This window comes from Lepidochelys olivacea (genome assembly GCF_965140295.1).
Source record: "Lepidochelys olivacea isolate rLepOli2 genome assembly, chromosome: 2".
NCBI classification, from domain to species: domain Eukaryota; kingdom Metazoa; phylum Chordata; order Testudines; family Cheloniidae; genus Lepidochelys; species Lepidochelys olivacea.
In genome coordinates, this window is record NC_140412.1 from 98,303,518 (window position 1) to 98,318,918 (window position 15,401).

The following is a 15,401-nucleotide window of genomic DNA, read 5'->3' on the forward strand; positions in this document are numbered from 1 at the left end:
TTTTCCTTTTTTTCCCTGAAACTGTTGAACTGTTAGTGTTAACCCACCATATATGAATTTTATAATGTGCCTTCAAAATAGCCTGATGTAACTGACAAACTGTCTTGTTTCTAAAATAAGAAATTGAAAAATACACATTTACCACATTTTAGTCTATTACTAAACAGGTGCCTTCATAAAATCAACTGGGAAATTTGTGAAAATAATACTTTTGTACTGAGTGGAAGATTTTCAGATGAATGTAATACTGTTTAAAGATCTGATATTCTGGAAACCAAAGTCTGTAGAACTAGTACAGTAGGGCAAGCTTTTCCACATTGGTGAGGCAATCTGCTGTACCATGGACATGGAGAGAGAAACACTTAGGTGAATGTTTGTAGTCCAGTTTATATCCCCCTTTTAATCCTGAGGCCAAATTCATTCCTGCTGTGACTCTAATGGACTCCATCAATATTTTATTGCTGAGACTATCAGCAGTACCATTAGAGCTGGTCAAAATATAACAAAGGGAAAACAATTTCACAAAAATTTACCAAGTTGCTTTTCCCCATCTTCTGCAACAATTTTCCATGATATTTTTGGATAAACTTTTAATTTACTCAAAACTCCATTGTCAGAAAGAAAACACAATTTCAAGTAAACTAAAAATGTCAATACCAATTTTGAGTTTCAATAAAACTTATCATGAAGACCCCATGAAAAACTGAATTTTGACAAACAATATTTTTGGAAAAGATTTATTTTTTAAAGAAAGATCACTTTTCAACACAATTTTCTCTTGTGAAAAAGTTCAGCCTGCTGTCATTGTTGTTTATTATATACAAGGAAGAGCATGAGGTTCCCAACTCTTTGCACATTGGCTAAAGTACTGATGTCGTTGTTACTGAACTTTCTTTCTGCTAATGAGGACCACATTTGAATTTGTGATCTAGACATGAAAAGGTCCACATCTCCCCAATATCCTGAGTTACCTAGAGTTAAATATGATTTCTTCTGAAATAGGTATTTTTATTCCAGAAGCCAGTGGATCTAATTACTTGATTGAAAAATAACTTGCAATTACGTTAAATCCAACCATTTTCTGACTTTGAGTTTTATATGCACAAGAAGTTTTGAAACTAGGAAGATTTTCTTTTATTTACAACCTGCCTTCAATTAAAAGTAGCGGCTGCAGGTACTTTGTGTCATGACAAGCCCATTATAAGCAACACTGGGGATAAATCCTGAAGTCACTGGTGGAGCTGATGAGGGTAGGAGAATGTGACTGCCCTCAGTGGCCTTTAGCTGTATATGTGATGCCTTTTCAAGCATATTATGCAATTGACAAAAGTTGGTATAAAACAAATTTTCACATGGATCTGGAGCATGAACTCTGAAGACCCGCAGCTCTTGTCCTTCAGGCTGGGCCTGGCTCACACGCTGGGCACTGCAACATGGCACGTTGGGTTGTGTAGTACCGCAACCCCATATATGATGTTGCATTGCCTCTCACTCAAATTTTGCCCAGCTGACCCTCTGTCATGATGGAGGAGTGACTAGGCCAAAGCTGAAATGACACCACAACTGTGTGCCAGGTTGCAACACTCATAGTGGGGAGCTGGAACCAGGCCCTTAGGGCAGGAGAAACCATTGCTGGGTGAGTGTGCGGTGGGCTTGCTCTTCAGCCTACCACCAATAATCCGTTACCCTCCTGCTTCCAAACCTGGCTCTGCTACTTTGAAGTCAGTGGGAGTTTTGCCATTGAATTCAAAGGGAGTGGCATGTGACCTGAGGACCTTGATTCTACCTGTTAATTTGAGGTTTTTCCATTAGATTGAGTGGAAGCAGAATCATGCCCTAGGACAACAGCTCAGTCAGAATTGTGAAGTCTGCAGGATTCGTGAGACTGGGGATATATTTTAAAAGTTTAGAAGCACTTATACCCATAATTTGAATATATTCTATGGCTCCTGGCACTCTCTCTCTCTCTCTCTTTTTTAAATATATGCTGGAAGAAAAAGATTAAGGAGGTCCCATCTTGCCTTTTCATGTTTGGAGTGGTTGCAACTCTGGCAGCTAATGGGACACCTACTTGCTATATGGCAAGTGGAAGAACATCAAATCACCATCCTACCTGATACTATTTGGTTTTCATGCACTCTTTTTGAATTGACTAAAAACATGAGGAGTGAACTAACATTTAGATTCTGTTTCTACTGCTCTACATTGCTCTCTTTTCTCGGTTCTAGTGAATGGAGTGTGATCTATTGACAACTTTATTTTCAGTTAGTTTAACAAAAAGGTGCTATCTATAATTGCTTGTCTTTTTGTTTTATAAAAGCTGGACTGGAATTGATTGAAAAATGAGAGATTTTTCATGACAAAATTAATGTAGAAATAATGTTTAAGTTTTCAAAGGAATGATTTTTGGTTTATATGAACATCTGCAGAAAATAAAAAATGTCATTTTCATTCCTTCCGCTCTTCTCACTCCACTCCTCCCTCTGGAAGAGGGGAAGAAGGTGGAAAGAACAAAAAAAAGGATTGTCAAAAATCATCCTGAAAATGTTCATGAAAATTTGTTTTTGAAACAAGGCCATTTTTCAATGAAAAACATTTTTGTTCAAGCAATTTTGACCAGCTCTAACCTGAAAGATCAAAGTATAAGACTTCCTCAGTCTGCGCCTTCCCTCAAAAATGGAACCATTCATTAGGAAACACCTTTCACTAGCAACTGTCACAAGTGACTGTTTATGGCAACAGTCAAATCACACAGGAGGTTTCTTACCTGCTACATTAATTCTAATTATCCCCCCAAACCTATGGCTTCTGTGTGGCCAGAGGCTTAAAACTGCCTGCTCTGGAAAAACATAAGGTGGCATCTGGAGTATTTCAGTTGCTTTTTTGCACTTGAATTTAAAAAAAGTTGAATTTTATAAAAACGAATGTCCCCGTTCTGTAACTCTTGTGGCAATTACTTCAGTGTGACTACTTGTGCAAGAGTTGCAGAGCAGGGATCAGATACCACAGTGATGAGGGTGATATAAGCATCTGAATAGAATAAACTTGACTACGGAGAAGTAAATAGTTTGCCAATGAGAGAGAAATATCTGTTTAAAAACAATTGCTCCCCCACCCCAATTCTGATACCAATGGCCATAAAATGTCCTATTGAGGATATCTTTTTATTGAGGAAGGGAGGAGGCTGCAGAAAAGCCTTTCTGGGGCTTCTGCATTTCCTCTGTTCCACATAATGCTCTGCAACAGCTGTTTCTGTAGCATCTTGGAGGGGTAGACTGTGGCAGAACATGAGAGAAACCAGAATGTGGCCAATAGTTCCAGAAGTATGTAGATACTTTGGCCTATGGTTGGAGGGTGGAGTCATACAGTGGGCCTGGGTGCTAGGCTGTAGCAGGTACTCTGATGACTTACTGTGTGTCTTGAAAGGGAAGGAGAATTCTATACTATTCTTCTGACATCTCTTTGCAAGGATCCTGTTTGCAAAGCCCAGTTTACTCAGGTTTTGCCCAGGTTTTGGCCCATAGACAATGAAAACTGCTATTTTTTTTTCAGTAGGCAAGCAGTGTTTCCATGTGGTCATCAGAAGTAAGTTTATTACATTTTATCTTGCTGTCCTGCCTTTGATGTCTACCATAAGTGTAATTATTAGAGCAATTGGATCTAAGAAACCACTTCTCTTTGTTCTTGCCAGAAACTAAGCATCATTATCTTCACCAGAAACTTTAAACATGTTTGCTTTGGACATATGTACCTTACTTTCAAAGATATTCCTTTTTTTAAATGCTTCCTCTTGACATAGAATGAAATAAGTAAGCATTATAACTAGAATTAATTAAACATGTTTTAGCAGAAAATTTTTTGGTACAAACATTTTTCAGGGTTTTTTATTTGAATTGAAAACTAAAATTTTGCTCAGATCTTCGTTTAGAAAAACATGCCATTTTCTGTCAATGTTTGACAGAGGATGTTGTAAAGTCCCAGACAAACTAATTTTATTCATTGTTCATTCATTTATTCACAGTTGTTTATTATTTCATATGGCTGACTTCTGCCCAGCGAAGAGTTTTTATAAAAAGTGAATTGTTACAGAGCTGACCCAAAGATAATCTTTGCCTAGAAAACCATGTTATGGTCCAATTTGTATACTCACTGAACAATACAAAAGTCTTGATCATCACAGGTACCTTGACAAAATTAAAATCTTACTTTTGTTAGTTTTTAAAAAAATTTAATGCGAAGATGTGGGATGTCACAACATAATAGAAATAGTATAAGCAACAGCTCTGGGAATGACTTGGCCTGTCCCAAGCTTGGCTGGTAGTTCTCAGTGCTGCTGCTTATGCTTCATTCAGTGACTTCCTACATTTTGTCTGGGCCTTTTACCTTCAGCAGCTAGGGTGAACTTCTGGTCAACTTTAAGTAAATGGGAATTTTGCCATGAACTTTAGTGAGGCCAGGATTTCACTCACAGTAAGAACTGCATATTTAATGCCAACATCAGACAGAAGTGGAAAAAAGTCACACATACTTTGTGTTTGTTTTCCTCCCCAATGACATCAAGTGATGATGGGGGACTCTCCAAGTAAGGAATAAACTGTGCTCTGAAAAATATGTACATATATCAGTCTTTTCACATATTCTATTAAAATGGAATGTAATTACAGAATTCACAAAAGGAAAACCTAGGAAAAATAAAGTAGAACCATCAGCTGCTTGCATCAATAAATTATTCAGGAAGATAATTACTTATGCCGGTAAAAATCTTGGTTGTAGGAAAATATTACAAGAGCTAGAAAATTAGAACTTGGGTCATGGTTTTCAAAAATAACTAATGATGTTGGTACGTTAGTGTGTGCATTTGTGTGTCCTTAAAGCAGGGATCAGCAACCTTTGGCACACGGCCCACGAGGGTAAGCCCCCTGGCGGGCCGGGCCGGTTTGTTTACCTGCTGCCGTCCGCAGGTTCGGCTGATCACAGCTCACACTGGCCGTGGTTCACCGTTCAAGGCCAATGGGGGCTGTGGGAAGCAGCGCGGGCCGAGGGATGTGCTGGCCGTCGCTTCCCACAGCCACCATTGACCTGGAGCGGTGAACTGCGTCCAGTGGGAGCTGCGATCGGCCGAACCTGTGGACGCGGCAGGTAAACAAACCTGCCCGGCCCGCCAGGGGGCTTACCCTAGCAGGCCACGTGCCAGAGGTTGCTGATCCCTGCCTTAGAAGTTCTGCTTTTCAGAAAATGCTGAGCACACATTCTCTGAAAATCAGGTCCCTGTAAATGTCTCAAGTTGGGCATCCAAAAATTCAGGCACCCAAAGTCATTTTGAAACTCTGGGTTTTACTTATGGTATGTTACATACTTTGTTTATGGAAATTAGGGATTTACTCCATTTATCATTTCAACTAGCAAATACTTCAATACTGATTACCTAATTTTCTTTTTAAATGGATAACATTCCTCACATTTTTGTCACTGAAAATCTTGGTGTGCACAAACTTAAGTATACTAAAATACTGGTAATTTGGAACTAAATGTCTACTAAATTAGACAAAAACATTCCCATAAGATGATATCATTAGAGTTGTTAATGTTTTCATCCAATATTCTACTATTGTTTGATGTAATATAACAACAAATAACCTAATTATTTAAAAATGAGACAGAAAACATAAACCTTATTCAGTGATGGATTATGACAAATGCAGTTTCTAATTTACACTCCCCAGAAGTGAAGAAGAAAAAAATGTATTGTATTTAAGAACATGATGCTTTACTAAGTAACCCATGTTCAACTGATTTAACTCTCCCCCACCCCATTAGATCAATTTAAGACAAAATTAATCAAAGTAAAGTTACTATTGCTCCAGAGGAAGAAATATATATAGTTGGCTCTGAAATGTCTTAAAGATACTAGAATCCCATAAAGCTAAAGTCTCCACAATATGCAGTCATCTAAATAGCTGGAAGTATACATGCCTATACTTCCTCTGGGCACAAAAAACTAAGGAGTTGCATACCCACATAGGTTAAAAGGGGATGTAAAACATCTCCTTAATCTGCTGTTGGGTTTACCCATATTGCAAATCATAATGTTGAGCAGAAGCAACCTCCACAAGACTATTACACTTCCTCTCACACAGGTGGGTGTAAAATGGGTGGATGGAGTTGTAGCTCAGCGCTGGTTCTGCACATCAGCAAGCACAGCTGAGTTTGACTCTGAAACACTCAATCTGGCATAGGCGCTGACTCCGTGGGTGCTCTGGGGCTGGAGCACCCATGGGGAAAAATTAGTGCCAAGCTCCCCACCCCAGCCCACCTCCTCCTCCGCCTCCTCCCCTGAGTGTGCTGTGTCCCCGCTCCTCTGCCTACCTCCCAGTGCTTGCCGCTGCCAAACAGCTGTTGCAAGCTCCGGGAGGGAGGGAGGGGGGAAGAGCGGGGGAAAAGGTGGGGCCGGGGTGGGGATTTGGGGAAGGAGTTGGAATAAGGGCCGGGAGGGGGCGGAGTTGGGGCAGGGACTTTGGGGAAGGGGTTGGAATGGGGGAAGGGAGAGGGCGAGGTAGGGGTGGAGTCGGAGTGGGGCCGAGGGGGGTCGAGCACCCACGGGCACCATTAGAAGTCAGCGCCTGTGCAATCTGGTGTCTGATCTGCCCCTGTGGCTGCACAGTTTCATACTGTTGCTCATGTGAGCAATCTAACCCATGCCATTTTTATTTCTGGTCAGAAAGACATCATTATGTCAGTTGGCAAATGATCACAATTGGATACTCCTATACTGGAATAATTCACACGTCTAAAGACTGAATGGCTTTCTAGATTTTTTTAATATTTGGAAGTTAGCTGTAGTTTAGTGCTCATATGTGTTCTGCTTGCCTCACAGCTAGTAATCCTGAGACAAGGTGGGTGAGGTAATATCATTTATTGGACCAGCTTCTGTTGGTGAGAGAGACAAGCTTTCGTGCTACACAGAACTCTATTTTGGTTCTGGGAAAGGTATTAGGAGTCAGTGTCACAGCAGAACACAAGATCAAACAGACAGGTTATCGTAAGTATTTAGCACATATTCTAAGGGACCATTCAAGGTGAAGTGGCCTGTTAACACTCTATCATCATAGGACAAAACAGGGCGGTTAGTGGGTTACAGATTGTTGCATTAAGCCATAAATCCAGTGTCTTTATTAAAACCATGATTTTTAGTATCTAGCAAAGTTATGAATTTAAGCTTCCAGGATCATCTTTTGAAAGGTACACTACATATTGTGATAGGCATGTATAGGATTCAGGGATCTTGGGAGGTGTATTGTAGGAGGTGTTGATCATTGTAGCAATGGAGATATGTCCGCAGGTTCTGGATCTGTTGTTCTGGCAGGATCAAGTTCTGTTTTGAGTTGGTGTGTCCTGGTCTGTGGGAAGCTTGCTTCTGATAATGAGCTTGGAGAGGTTGGGTGCATTGTTTGAAGGCCAGAAGAGGGGATTCAGGAAAGATTTCTTATAGGATGGAGACCCCATCAAGTATTGATTGTAGTTATTTGATGACACCTCATATGGATTCTAGAGTGGTTGGTAGGTGACAAACCAGGGGTGTGGTGAAAAGGGGTTTTATTTCTGTATTGAAGCAGGTTCTCTCAGGATATTTGTGTGGCATGTTCCATGATGTGAACTACTTTTCTGGTGGTCTGTCCTTGTTTGGCGAAGGCGATTTTGAGTGTGTTAAGGTTTATATCCTGGACTTTCTCCTCAGAGCATATTCTGTGGTATCTGAATGCCTGAGTGGCTGTAGAAAACAGATTTCTTAGTGTGTTTGGGATGGTTACTGGTTCTATGAAGGTAGGTGTGATGATATCAAAACATATGTACCTTATCCAGTGCACTAAATACCGCAGCAACAAATATGTGGGTGAAACCAGAGAATCACTTTCCAATGAACTCACACAGGAAAATAAGATAAAAACACAATATCACCGGGGGTGAACACTTTTCGTAAAGCTATCACTCTATATCTGAACTTTCAGTCCTCATCCTCAAAGGAATCCTGCACAGCACTTTCAAAAGATGAGCCTGGGAGCTTAAATTAATAACTTTGGTAGATACTAAAAATCAGTGTTTTAATAAAGACACTGGATTTACGGATTATTACAATGATCTGTAACTTACTAACCCCCCTTTTTGTTCTATGATGATAGGCGTGTTAATGGGCCACTTCACCTTGAATGGTCTCTTAGAATATGTGTTTCAGAGTAGCAGCCGTGTTAGTCTGTATCCGCAAAAAAACCAGGAGTATTTGTGGCACCTTAGAGACTAACAAATTTATTAGAGCATAAGCTTTCGTGGGCTACAGCCCACTTCATTGGATGCATTGAATGGAACATATAGTAAGAAGATACATATATACATACAGAGAAGGTAGAATATGTGCTAAATACTTATGCTAAATTGTCTGTTTGATCTTGTAGTTTGCTGTGAAACTCCTTGTACCTTTCCCACATCTGAAGAAGAGCTCCGTGTAGCATGAAAGATTTTTCTCTCACCAACAGAAGTTGGACCAATAATTACCTCACCCACCTTGCGCCTTAACTAGACACTTTCAAGTAGTATAAGCCTTACATTTATAAAGGGGGGAGGTCTTACAAAATTTAGAAAGTATAGAAATGTTTCATTAAAGAAAGTAGTTTAAATTTTAAAAGGCATTAAATCGGTTTCTTTTCCAATTTTAATACCCCCCTATAATGTTGAAAATCCACATTGAACAGGATTGTGAAGGAATAAAAAAGTTAAACTGACTTAAAACCAGAGATTAGTTAGTTTCAATCAAACTTTACTATGCATGCTGAGTGAAGTACAAACACAAAAGATAAAATGTAAACTAGTGGTGGTACCAAGGAACAGCTGTTTTGTGCAACGGGCTTCCTTCAGATTTCAGCAGAAATACTGTCAGAAAAATCAGAGGGAATGAGGTGGATGAGACTAAATACATGCTTAAGTATTTGATGAATTGGGGCCTAAATTAACTCAGAATAAAGTTGAAATAAAATGTATGGCAAATGATATTTCCTGAGCAGGAAAAATATCCTACTCATTCAAAAAATTAAATTGTAACAGTTCATTGTTAAAAATAAAGAGGGTGTTTTAAAGTCTTTGAAATTTCCCCTTGGATCTCTTGAATCAGATTTCAATGCCTTAATTTTATTCCTGATAATGGGCCAGGATTTTGAAAGATGGACTCTATTTTGCTCCTGCAATTATTTCTGGACACAGATAAATAATCTTAACTTCACCTACTATTATTTGCTAACTCAGAATTGACGGGGAAGGAGCAAAAATGAAAGTCTGGTAAAAACAGAACTGAACATTTTCCTCATATGATAAAGATTTATGCAATATTCATTATGCGAACAACAAAGAGTCTCAAAAAGTGTCTACATTTATACTATTCTGGCCTTAATTACAGATCTGAACCTACTCCCATGAAAGACAGTGTCAAAATTTCCACTGACTTCAGTTGTAACTTTTACAGGATCTAGTTTAACTAGTTCTGTCAGACGAGCAGTTTGGAGATGCTTTGTCCATCAAGTAGTGTAGAATCCCTTCAGAGATTTTTTAAAAATAATGTTTATACCAAAATATCTCCATAATTCAACAATCTAATTCTGAAAATCCTTACTCATTCAAGTGCTGCACTCTGAACAGAATGGAGGGCTGTGAAAAATATGTAGACACAAAAACACTCGCTTGAGAAACTGACTTTATTGTAATATGACTGAAACAGTCGTTTACTGCAGTTTCTCCTGGTGCTCCTTAACTTCCCTTAACCCCTCTTTCTGCATAGATCTCTTTCAAACCTTAATTTGTCCTAAGCGCCCTTTGGATTACATTGCTGAATGCCCAACAAGTTACTCAGTAAAGGGGAAAGTCCACCAGCTATATTTAGGGGTTCAGACTTTTTCCATACCCTCACTAGTCCTTGCATCTCACTTCTCCCTTTTACTGTCCAGTTTAGCTTTCTTGCCCCTCCCCAAAACCTACTCTCATACTTCTCAAAGTGGTACATATGTCTCCCAAATAGGAGGCGCACTGAATAGCACTCCTTATTGATTTGCCTTGGAACTAGACTTTCCATTTTAACTTTCCCTTTGAACAAAACACTCAATTTAATATTGTTTTAAAACAGCTTGTATGATATGAATATCACTACACTCTACACAAAAACCATTACCAATAATATGGTCTCATTCTTCCACGGCCTTAGACATGTAGTCTTTTTGTCAATAGTCTCAATGACTTCAATAGGACCAGTCACATCAGTAGGTTTCAGGATTGGATCATAGATCCAATTATTTTTAGAAACTGTAAATATGGAAGGATGAGAGTGACTAGATTCTGATCAATCTGGACCAACATCTCTCATCAAATGGAGCAGTTTTTACCATTCCCAGAGGGTTACTTAAATATTTACAACCTTCCCAATATACTTTTTTTGATGGTATTTATCTGTATATGAACACCCTTGTATCATGAACTGTGTACCATATCCAAGTCTTGTTTGTTGTACCACTGTTCAGACCATAATAACAATATTATAAATCCATTAAAATATATGCTTATTCTGATGTTAGGTGCATCGTGTCTGAAAAAAGACCAATTTCATTTTAAACTTTTGTTTAAAAAATATCATCCCTGTTGTAACTGGAGTCAGTGCCTTCTGGGATAAATTTGGCCCACTATCCATTGAAATGTACCAAACACATTAAGAGCTATAAAAGATTAAATGGAAATGGGCACTCTCTAAAGAAAGATAAAGAATACAGCATATGTTTCCAAGCTGAAAGCTCAAACTTGAGAGATACTTACAGTCCTCATTTCTCATTGAATCGCACGTGATCGGACTATAAAAACTTAAATTTATTCATACAATAATCCCATATCCCAGGCCATAAAAGAATTAAAAGAGTGAAATCTCCATGAATTCACTAGAACTATTTGGATGCTTACAAGTTAAGCAAGTGTTTAAATAATTAAAGGACTATGGCCTAGAAGAGTTGCAACTTAAGCCCTTATCCTGCAAACAATTAAGCGACTACATAACTTCCTTCATCTGAATTGTCTCATTGACTCCTATGAAACTACTCATATGAGTAAAATTACATAAGTGTGAAAGTATTTACAGGATTGAGTTCTTGATTTGCATCAGTTATTAACTTTATAAATCAAACCAGGAAGTGAAGGAAAGCCATATTTTATAGCACTGATATTACTCAAAAGGTCAAAGGTTTCATCACTTGGTATAAATTTTTAAAAGTTTCAAGCTGCTTGCTGCCCACAGATTTCAATCAGTTTTATTCTTTCTGGTCACTTTTTGCCAAAAAGGCTAAATCAGGGATTTTTTATGTATGTATTGATCTTGATTAGCATTTCATTTACATTAAAAAAGCTTAACAGCTGTTGTGGTTGCACACTCCCACAGGCACTCTTTGAAGCAAAATTTAAAGATAAAAATGGTCTTTTAAAAATGACAATTTCAAGGCAGAGTCAGACTATAAGAGAGGAGAAGATGAAATGGAGAATAGAAGATACAAATCCTAGGGGACACAATATTGTGAAGTGTTGAGAAAATTTAACTCCCACAGAAATTACAATTCTCAGCAGCACCTTGTAGGATCTGGCATAAACAGAGCAGAGGCAGGAGGTTGCTACTGAGTATTTTGCAGCTTCCCTTCAATTCCGTAAGAGTTAAGAGAACTGAGCATCTTGCAAGGATGGGGGTGTGAGCCAGGCATTCATCTGAAGGTAAACTGTGAAGCTGTACCCATTTTGGAATTCTGACAGCATCATAAACGTGCACTTTATACGCCTTATTTATAAACTTATACAAAGGCGAGGGTTCCAAAAGTGGACCATGGAGGAGGAAAGGAAGTTACTGGATAACAAAAGGACTTCCCTTAATGAACAAGTGCAAATGAGGAATGTTCTAGTGGGGGATACAAGCTGCACTTCTGCTGTTCACTTTCGGTCCCCCCTGTGAATATCCCAACGCAGCCATGTGCATCCTCGGCCAGCCCTGGCCCTTTCTGTCGCTGCTCTGGCATCATGCTCCGTGAGGGACGATTTGGCGACGCTGCTGCGGTTTCTCCTGCTGCGGGAGCTGCAGAGGGAGGGAGGAAACCCAAGGGCAGAGAGCGGCCAGCAAGGGGCATGGAAGAAGTGGAACGGAGTGAGTGAGCCGAGCGCCAGCGAGCGGAGAGAGGGGGCCAGGCGGGCCAGGGAAGGGGCTTGACGGCCTCCTCCCCCGCAGGGCGGTGAGGGCAGGCGGGTGGCTGGCGGAGGGCAGGGCAGCCGGGAGGAGGCAGGGCTGAGATGAGCGGCTGGCAGGGCTGAGCCGGAGGCGGCGGCCGAGCCGTGCGTGTGGCCGAGCCGGCCGGTCCCGTCGCTGTGGCTGCTGGTGGCGGGTGCTGCGGGCTGGCTGCCCCCTTACGCCCCTCCGAGGCCCGGGGGGAGGAGGAGGAGGAGGAAGGAGGGGGAGGAGGAAGCGGCGGCAGCAGGAGCAGGGAGGCGGCGGCGAGGGAGCCTGGTGGAGTCGGAGCCGGGCCCGCAGCGACGGCGGCTCCTTCCCGGTGAGTCCCGCTGCGCGGCCCGGCCGGGGAGCAGCCGCGGTGGTGGGGGGTCGGCCCGGCCCCGGTGCCGCCCGCGAAGCTGGGCCGCGGTGCCGGCAGCGGCCTGGAGCAGCAACGGGACGCGGCGGCCTGGGCTGGGTGAGCTCCCCTGGCAGCGGGCACCTCCGCCCCGGCCCCTGCGGGCTGCGGCCCGGGCCGCGCTCTGCCTTTGTTCGCTTCCCTCCCCGCACCAGCGGCGGCGCCAGGCCTCGCGGAGGGACCGGGGCCGCGGCGCGGCCTGCCGGGGAGCGAGCGGCGCCCGGGACAGGGCCGCAGAGATACCCCCGCCCCCAAATCCCAGAGCAGGAAGGGGGCTGGGTCTGTCCGTGACCCCCTCAAAATTCCGGGCCGGGGGGGGGGCTGGATCTGAGTTTGACAACAACAAAAAAAACCCAACCCCACAAAGGCCGGTGTAGGAAGGGGTCTCCCTCTGCCCACCTCCCTCTCCAAATCCCAGTGCTGAGGGCAGCAGGCAGCTGGATTTCCCCCATGTGTAGCCCCCTTCCCGCTCTCAGAAATAAGAGAGCTGGCAGAGTCGCTCTCCAACCAAGTTCCCTGCAGGCCAGGTGCCCAGTGCTAGTGTTGTGGTTAACCCCTTTGGCCTCTGCCTCTGAGGCTCAGGAGAAGGTTAAAATCTAAATGTCACACTGTTATTATTGCATTATATAAATCTGATAAATCTTCTCTCACCCAGGAGTAAGTAGGGGCAGAAATAATATGCTGCTGTGTGAGAGAGGGAGAGGAGAGATTTTGAAACAGCTGGACCCACCCATGCACCCCAGCCTTCTCACCCCAAACAGTTTTTTTCTCCATCAGAAACAGACAAACTACAGCCTAGTCTTTGCCTCTGGTTAGTTGATTACTTAAAAACAAAACAAAACACCAAAGTTGCAAAAAATCAACAAAGCTGCCAAAGTTGTTGGAGCTTTAAGCTGGGAAGCTCCTAGTTGAGCTTCTGTGATTCCATTATTTTTGGTTTTAAAATTTAAATTGGGCTTCCATGATTCTGGGATGCAAACACTGGTGCAGAGCAGATCACACTGTCTGGGTGAGGTGGACGGCAGCTGTAAACACTTCACTTGCATCTGGCAAAGTGTCACTACCAGACTTCCAGTTACTCTGCATCTTTTCCACTAACCTGCCTCAACACCTCTTTTCTAGCTGTCAAATATGTTTCCACTTATGTTGCCCCAAATCACATACATATGCCCCCTACCATGCCTCCCTGCTTCTTAGGGAGTTATAGCCCAGAGGTAGTTGTACAACACTATGTGTACACCTCTTCTGGAGAGTTGAAGAGTGGTAGTACTGTTGGTTCATATTAATAAACATGTCCTTAGATTGTATAGATCATGTGGAAGCTTCATAGTGGTCATTAAATAATTTATTTTGCTTGGCTAGGGGTCTTAAATTTTTCTGGAAGATTGTTGGAGAATAAGTACAAGTAGTCATTAATTTTTTAATAGATAATTTTTAGTAAAGCAATTACACAAGAAAATATGCATTTATGTTTGATAAACTGAAGGCAAATTATGAGTTAAAACAAAAGATATCTGCTTTAACTTTCATAATGCTTTTTAAAATGTTTAGTTTCTCTTACGCAATTCACTAATGAGGTTCCTTGTTTCCTATTACATATTTCATAATAAAATTGTGGAAGTATGGTCACAGTTCCATAGTCAAAATTTAGTTGTTTTCCCTTAAAGCAGGTATTCAGCCTCTTTAAGATATGCAGTACACAGCAAACACTCCCCATACAATGATTTCTGAGAATTAAACTAAGATTTATTTTAGAGTTCAAATTAAGTGAGCCTTTGAAGAAGTTTAGCACTTAGGGTATGTTTACTCTTAAAATGCTACAGTGACACTGCTGTAGTATTTTACTGTAGACCAGTGGTTCTCAATCTGTGGCCCGTGGGCTGCTTGTGGCCCAATCAGCCCACAGCTCTAGCCCATGTGACATCCTCAGGCCATACAGGTAGTATTGGATGCGGCCCACATCACACATTGTGGGCCGCCTTTTCGGCCCACAGTGGTAAATAGGTTGAGACGCTCACTATAGTGATGGGGAGGGGAGGGTCTCCTTTCATTGTAGTTAATCCACTTTCCCGAAAGGCTGTACCTCTGTCAATGGAAGAATTCTTCTGTTGACGTAGCTCTGTCTACACTGGGAGTTAGGACAGCACAGCTGCGTTCCTCAGGGGACGTGGATTTTTCACACCCTTGAGATCCATAGCTATGCTGTTGTAAGTTCCCAGTGTAGCTCAACCCTTAGCAGCAAACCTTTTTTTTGTCCTGAATTATCTTAGCAGAATATGCACTCTTCAAATTTTCCATATAGTTCACTCATTTCAATTCTGTGTAAAGGCTACATTTAAATAAATTAAATTGCAAATTTACTAAGTTATTATTTCTAATTGTTATAGACAGAGCCAGACTGACAGCTGAGGTCACTCAACCAATCATCCTTCCTCTATAACTAATTTGCATGCTACAGTTGTGCTTGTGCAATGAGACAGTGGCATAAAAGAGATTGAACTCATGTTAAGAATGATCATAGATAGATTACTTGGTCCCAGCTATCACTGCTCCTTTAAATTTCTATGGTTATCCAGTGCATCAGTATTTGAAAGGCTCCTCATGGCACTGTTGTGTTGATTCCACTGGGGGCAGCACTGCTGGGGAAACTGAGGTAGAAGTGCAGAGACATTCCTGTTTATAGCCCCTGCCATTTTCCTTCTCTCCCCACAGTGCTGCTTT

At 41.6% G+C, this 15,401-nt stretch overlaps 1 protein-coding gene across 7 annotated transcripts in view; it reads left to right on the forward strand.

Annotated features, from left to right (window-relative positions):
• Positions 1 to 8,308: 8,308 nt before the first annotated feature.
• Positions 8,309 to 15,401, forward strand: part of SOCS6 (suppressor of cytokine signaling 6) — a 34,603-nt gene continuing 27,510 nt past the window's right edge. For 3 of the 7 annotated variants that reach the window (XM_084619618.1, XM_084619619.1, XM_084619617.1), the window contains exon 1: positions 8,309 to 12,602. The gene's annotated coding sequence lies outside the window, so the exon portion shown is untranslated. Of the gene's footprint in view, positions 12,603 to 12,669; positions 12,741 to 13,472; positions 13,492 to 15,401 lie in introns of those variants that run through there. The other 4 variants (XM_084619620.1, XM_084619622.1, XM_084619623.1 and 1 more) reach the window with 3 other exon arrangements.